Genomic DNA, 7,874 nt, shown 5'->3' on the forward strand with positions numbered 1-7,874 from the left:
TGATTATGGAACTTTAGATTATTATTGCAAATTGTCGAATCATAACTCATAATATCGTTTATAAAAATACTACTCGAAGGGTATCAAAATAACAACTATGTGAGTCGCACATACTCTATTCACACTGCATTAATAAACATTTTATGAATAGAATTGTTCGTTGGTAAAAGCGATTGCATTAAATTTGACTTGGACAAAATTTTGCATCCAGTCATGTTGTGAATCTGGGTCGAATGTGAATTCACATTTGTGCAGTTTTTTCATATTAAGGGATTTAGTCAAAAAGAGTAAAGGAAAGGAATAAATTTGATTGCATAATTTCTATGATTGACAGTTGCATGTCAAAAAGAATAATTCAATCTCACTTTCACATTTTCATTAACAATTAATTTGTGATAAGATGTTGACTCTGATTGAGGTGGACAATTAAAGAATGGTTTGGCAAATCAAAATTAAAGGTTAAATTTTGATTATGGTTGGTATTCCACTATCTTGATTCTTATCGGATGCAGTTGACCAACGAATAATTTAGTAAATCTCATTGTTAAATTTTACGAAAATCGATAGATATCTTGATAAAAGTTGTTTAGATCGTTGAGCATGCATGATTGGACTAATTCACCTAGCTCGTGTGTTTGTTAGTAAAATTAGAAACATAATTATTCTCAAAGATTTAGTATTGCTATATATATATATATATATATATATATATATATATATATAGAGTAGCCTATTATTGTTGCACGAGGATTAATCTTGTAATATTTTAAGAGAATGATATTCGACTTGATCGACGTACCAAATATGTATCTATGAAACTACAATCAAGTTAGATACTATATTGCGGAAGTGGGTATTAAAAATTGTAAGATAAAATACTAAAATTTAATATGTTTTGAATTGTAAGTATGATGAATCGTTCTTCATCAAATCTTTTAATTAATTGTTACATCTATGAAAAATTAATGATTCTACTTGCAATCAAGGGACGAAAGAACACAATATTTTTAAGAATTTTGAATAATCTATTTCTGATTTTTTATCTCAATATTGTAAAACAATATAAATGCATTTTGTTAGTGAAAAGAACGTGTTTGATGATGCTTAAAGACATAAATCAAGAAAATTTTATTTGCAAATAAATTTGGATAAATTAAAATTTATTTTTAATTTTTAACACTGACGGATAAAAAGTTACTCATACCTTTATTTTCCAAGACAATTCAAATCATGCAGACCGTATATATCGAGTCATTAAGTGGCATATTAGTCATTTAAACAATTTTCAAACGGACGAAACCCTGACCGTAGCTAAAACACAAGGAGGATGCAATTAGAGATAATTGCAGCAGCGATCCCAAACCTATTACTTTTTTGTAAACTTTATTTTAACCTTCATTTTATGTTACCACCAGTCTCAAACTTTTCAAAAATTAGCACGTGATGACCATTAGTTGACCAAATAAATTGATTTTGACCGATTTTAAAATGAGTAAAATGATAACTTTGAATTAAAATTAAAAAACTAAAAATCGAAACCCTATTCATCTTCTTCCACCATATCTGCTGCTGTCCTCCACAGACTTTGCTAGCTTTCCCACTTACATCTCCTCCCTAATTCTTCCCTCCTCTTCCTCACACACCAATAAACCCATTTCTCATAAACTCATCGTCGTCAACATTTGTGTCGTCCTCTTCTTAGCCGCCCTCTTCGCCACTTTCCATCTCTTCTTCCTCCGATGTCATCACCTTCATCTGGTCCCTCACAACACGACCCCTCTGACACCATCTCCACTCGTCCTCTTAGACTTCATTGCTGATACCACCTACATAGAAGGAAAGAACCCAATGGCGCACAATATTTGCAATTACTTTTTTAGCAGATGTCTGTCAAAAACTTTTAAAATTGATTTCTAATTTTGTAATATATGTTGACCTCCAAAAATGGCTCCAACAGGTTCCCTAGCCTCGTCCTCTCGAAACCTGTGCAAGTAGCACCCTGTCAAGAGGCAAAGGCGGCCGGACGAAAGAAAGGTCCAGCGACCGTTTGCACTCGGACGGTGAAGTCAACGGTTGGACGGAGATAGATATACAGAGTGCAATAGTATGGAGATGGGGGTTTGGCTAGAGAGTGTAGAACATACCTTAGTTGTGTGAGTGAATCCATATATATAAAGAAATGGAAGTGAAATGGGCCAAATGGGTTGGTGGGCTGAAGTCCAAGCCCAATAATTTGGTGATCATATGAACATAATAATAGGCCCTTCGACGAACACCTCGGCTGAACTCTAGGGCCTTGATGGCTCCTTCATTGGCCTCGTCAGAGCCTCGACTTTGGTGCCCAATTTTGATGGGCCTCGTCCTAATCCAAGAAGATGGCCCCAATATGAAGTGGTAATTTATAGGCGTAACAGTAGTCCCCCAAGTCCGAGTCGTATTATTATATGCGGGTCGGACTTGAAATATAAACTATCAAGAAGGCGAGGTCTTACAGATTGCCCCAGAAAGATGGGTAGCTCTAGTAAGCAATGACTTACGAACTGCCTCGAAAATATGCATCGATTTCGAATAGGCGAGGACTTACGAATTGCCTTGAGAAATATAAGTCACTCCAATAAGTGAGGACTTACAAACTACCTAAGAAAATGTGTATGAGTTAGAATAAGTGAAGACTCACGAATTGCCTCGAAAGATATACTGCACATATTTTTTCGAAATTTCAGCAACATCTCATCTGTAATATGGACTAATCCAATCCTGTAATACAATACAATATATCCACAGCATATATACTAAATAAATTTGGGATCCATTTGCCCTTTCAAATGCTCATAACTATAAGGTGTGACATATCACATTTCTCCAAGATATGTGCAGAGGGTCTGTAATGCATTATAGTAAATCATATGTTTGCATAGCTCAGTGTATCAGTAGTGCTATAGTGAAACAAGTAACATGATATTGACAATAAAATAAAAATGATGATAACACGACATACGTACTGGCTGTGATGAAAATAATGTATGACATGCTAGTAGTGATATGGCATTCATGTTTGGAAGCAGTAATGTGATGCGTATGCTAGCAGTAATATGTAGTCCTCCAAGTCCAAGTCGTATTATTTATATGCAGGTCGGACTTGAAATGTAAGCTACTGTGATAAAGTTGATGTAGAGACGATGCTCTGAATGTAAATAGCATAGGCGAAAGGGACGATGCATTGGATGCAGAGGCAATGCTTTGATTATAATAGCGGAGGCGATGCTCTAGATGTAGTCGCAGAGGCGATGCTCTGGATGTAGTAACAGAGGCGATGCTCTGAACTGAATATAAGTAGCTGTGTTGATATTGAAGCATACTGATGTATATCGGCCATTGACTTTTTAAGATCAGTTGAGTGTATGGTTGCTACTGCGATTGTAGGTTCAACTGTCTCTACCGAAACGCTGACTCATAGGACAACGCGTGGGAGATGCTGAAACTTGTGAAGCTGAAGGTCGGGACATATCTTCAACAGAGGCGCTGAAGCTTCGATGCTGCTTGAGGAAGGAGCTCATCTACCACCGGTGCGCTGACCCACAAGGGACGACACATTGAGAGACGGCTAAAACTTTATAAAGTTTAGGAGAAAATGCAGCCACCGAGGCGATGACCCACAGGGGACTCCGCGTCAGGTGCATCTAAGTATTATAAAGCTGAGTGATGAGCTCATTTGCCACCGGTGCGTTGACCCACAAGGGACAATACATTGGGAGATGGCTAAAACTTTGTAAAGTTTAAGAGGGAACGCAGCGACTGAGGTGATGATCCACAGGGGACTCCGCGTCAGGTATGTCTAAGCTTCGTAAAGCTGAGTGAGGAGCTCATCTGCCACCGGTGAGCTAACCCACAAGGGACGATGCGTTAAAAGATGGCTAAAGTTTTGTAAAGTTTAGAAGGAAACGCAGCGACCGAGGCGATGACTCACAGGGGACTCCGCATCAGGTGCATCTAAACTTTGTAAAGTTGAGGACTACATCTGGTGAGGCAGGGGATAGACATCCCGCAAGTAATTGGAACTATCGTAGCCATAAGCAGCCTCGGAATGTAGAGGACTTAGAACTCTGCTTGACGATAGTGAAGCGAAGAGAACACATTTCGCGAAGCCAAGGATAAACATCTGGCGAAGTGTCTAACTATCGGAGTTTTATAAGCTGGCCTCAGGTAGACGAGGGCTTAAAGCTAAGTTCAACGATAGCGAAGCGAGGAAAAGACATCTCACGAAGCTAGGGATGAACATTTGGAGATGTGTTGAACTATCGGAGTTTTATAAGCTGGCCTTGGATAGACGAAGACTTAGAGCTAAGCTCGGCGATAGTGAGGCGAGGCATACTCATCTTGCGGGGCTAGGAATAAACATCTGGTGAACTGTCAAACTATCGGAGCCTTATAAGCTGGGTTCTAATAGACGAGGGTTTAAAGCTAAGCTCGACGATAGTGGGGTGGGGGATAAGCATCCCGCGAAGTCAGGGATGAGCATCTGGCAAACTGTCAAACTATCGAAGTCTTATAGGTTAGCCTCGGATAGACGAGGACTTAAAGCTAAGCTCGACGATAGTGAAGCAAGGTATTCTCATCTCGTCGAGCTAGGAATAAACATCTGGTGAACTGTCGAACTATCGGAGCCTTATAAGCTGGCCTCGAATAGACGAGGACTTAGAGCTAAGCTCGACGATAGTGAGGCGAGGAAAAAACATCTTGTGAAGGAGGTCAGGAAAGGCTCCCTTTACAAGGGCTAACACGTCTAACATTTTGCCTTATCCTTTACTCAAGGAACAAAGACTTATAAAATGCCGCATCTTCCTTTTTTCAAGGAACGAGGACTTAGAAAGTACCATCTCTTCCTTTATTGAAGGAACAAAGACTTCAAAATACCGCCTCTTTCTTTAAGTAATGGCGGACTGGTTCGGTAGCTCTTCCACTTAAAATTGTAGCCTCGGTGATTACTAGTTGAAAGGGCCTTGAATAAGAGAAATCCTGGCTTAAGCATCTCATTGTACACTTTGTGGACATTCCCAAATGCAATGAGGTGGCTGAGGATTGTAGCCTGTCAACGAGGCTGTCAAGAATTATAGAAGCTCATTTTGTGCATCTTACATACCTCCTTTGTTTGATAGTCGGCATAAGCCTCGTGTAATGGTGATTTCAGATTTTGTAGGAGGAGAGTTTGCGGTCGTGTCGTTGTGAGTGGCCATTGGACTTATTTTCAACCAATTTTTCTTTTTCCATATAGGACGCCATTAACACAGGTCACTGGAGGAGAGTAACTATAGATTAAAAAATCGAAATTTACCTTGTGGATTTGGCCGAGCTGATTGTAGAGGTCGAAGTGGAAGAAAAGAGGCGGGTGGAAGATGGAAGAGCCGAAGTCTGTGACAACTAAAGTTGAAAGGCGGAAGGCTGAGGTGGGTGGAAGAACCGAAGTCATCCTTCCAAATGATTCCAGTAGCCGAAGTGAAAGACCCAAGTGGAAGAACCGAACTGAAAGGGTTGAAGTGGAAGGCTGAAGTCTGTCTCCCGTGGTGATTATAGAGCAAACTCCTATGTGTAATGAGCCCAATTGCTATAACATTGGTGGAAGAATTATGGGCCAATAGAAAACAAATGTTTGAGCCCATATTTGTATGGCCTAATGTAAATAAATCCTTGGCCCAATCTTTGTAATAAATAGCAGCCCAATATAATAGTTTCATTTGTTAAATGGTTTTGGACCACTAATGGGTTGACCCGTTTCAACATTGGGGAGATACATATTCTGGCAGCAAATTAAACCCCCCAAAAAAGGCTAATATAAAGTCCATGTTTGATCCCCATTAATTTTTATTTCATTATATTTCATTTTTTTCTCTTCTATTTTCAACCACACAATCTTTCATAAAATAATATTACACGTGAATCGAAAATTTTTCCTTCTTTTTCAACCACTCATTTTTCAAAAAAACATTATTCCACCCATTTTCATTTCTAGAAAATGGGGGTCAAACGGAAGCAAAAAGATAATTTATTACCTAGGCCAGCTAATCCCTCTGCAAAGCTGAAAATGCGTTAACGCCACCATCAAGTCATATTTCCATTAGCAATTAATGCTGAAATCTGGTGGTTAATACCAAGATGGCAAGGCCCATGCATCGTCGGTCACTGTAGTGCTTTGGAGATGCCTCAACATTACGTTCGCTGGAGATGGCCTGCCTTTTTTAGTCTATAACGAGTTGGAAAACATGATAAAGATCGCTATAGGAGTGAATTCTTCTTTATTTGAATTAAATCATACCAAATGTTTCCTCACTCCCCAGTTTCCTAGTTGCTTTTGCTTTGTAATTTGTTGTCAACCACTACGTCTTTTCCCGGGGAATTCCATTTCACGTCAGCTTCCTGTAGCCATTTCATGGTGGGTTTATTCAACCCTTTCGTTGGAAAGCTCCTTTTTTCAAGGAAATTTTTCACGCTACCTTCCAGTAGCTATTTTTTGTTTTGGTAGTCGTAATATTCTTTGAAAAAAATGTTGCTGCCTCCTATCTTTAGGCAGAACACTGACAAAAAAATTTTCAATTTCCATTGACCTTTTGGTACGTGGTATAATACGGTTAACGTACCTATTCCTACAGACGGCGTCAATATGTTGACCTCCAAAAATTGTTCCAACAGATTCCCTAGCCTCGTCCCTTTGAAACCTGCGCAAGTAGCACCCTGTCTAGAGGCAAAACCAGTCGGACGAGAAAAACATACTTTAGTTGTTTAAGTGAATCCACATATATAGAGAAATAGAATTGAAATGGGCCAAACGAGTTGGTGGACCGAAGTCCAAGCCCAATAAGGAGGTAATCATATGAACATAATAATAGGCACTTCAACGAGCACCTCGGCCGAACTCCTTAAGACCTCGATGGCGCCTTGGCTGGCCTTGTTAGATCCTCGGCTGATCTTGTCAGAGTCTTGGCTTTGGGGTCCAATTCTGATGGGCCTCGTCTGCGTCCAACAAGATGGCCAAATATGAAGTGGTAATTTATAGGCGTAACAATATATATATTATTACAATGGCGAAGCTGGCAACGATGACTAAAGTTTACCCTTCATCGTGAACGATAAAAGCCTAGAATACGCTAATGAACTGGCTCGCCTTCTTCTTTCAGATCTTCAGAAGCACTCCTCAGGTCCTTTCTTATGTTGGCCTACACCATAACTCCTTTCACTTTTCGACTCCTCAACGGTGTCGTAGTTTGAGGCTTTATAGCTAGTTGAGTTGTCTGAGTTTCAAGAATAATCCAAAAAGACTCTGTCTACAGCTCCCGTCACTGTCCTAATTCGTCAATGCTAGAGGACGAGCGATATATGCTTCGCTTTTTGAGAAGATGAATAGGGTTTTGATTTTATTTTTTATTTTTTGCTTTTTATTTTATTTTTTTAAATTTTAATTCAAAATTTCCATTTTACGCCTATACTGTTGGTCAAAGTCAATTTCATTGAGTCAATTAACGATCAAACTAATTGAAATCATTCATTTGGACCCCAAGTGCTAATTTTTGAAAGTTATAAGATTGTGGATAGTGTAAAGTGAAGATTAAGATAAAATTTGTAAGAAAGTAACAAATTTGGGACAGCTATACAATTATACCCCGAAATTATTATAAGTACATCACAATTAATCCTCTTTCACTGGATCTCTAATCTTTTTGTCTGCTTTTTCAAATTTTACACTATTTTCTTCATTATTTCTCAGTTTTCCTTTCTTAATCTCAAAAACTATGTGGATATTTGTTTTTTGTTTTTTTTATTTTGTTTTGTTTTTGTTTTTGTTTTTGCGGCTTGGATTTCTCAGGGATGAATAAATTACGATG

The sequence above is a fragment of the Olea europaea genome, chromosome 14, assembly GCF_002742605.1.
Source record: "Olea europaea var. sylvestris chromosome 14, O_europaea_v1, whole genome shotgun sequence".
Taxonomy (NCBI): Eukaryota; Viridiplantae; Streptophyta; class Magnoliopsida; order Lamiales; family Oleaceae; genus Olea; species Olea europaea.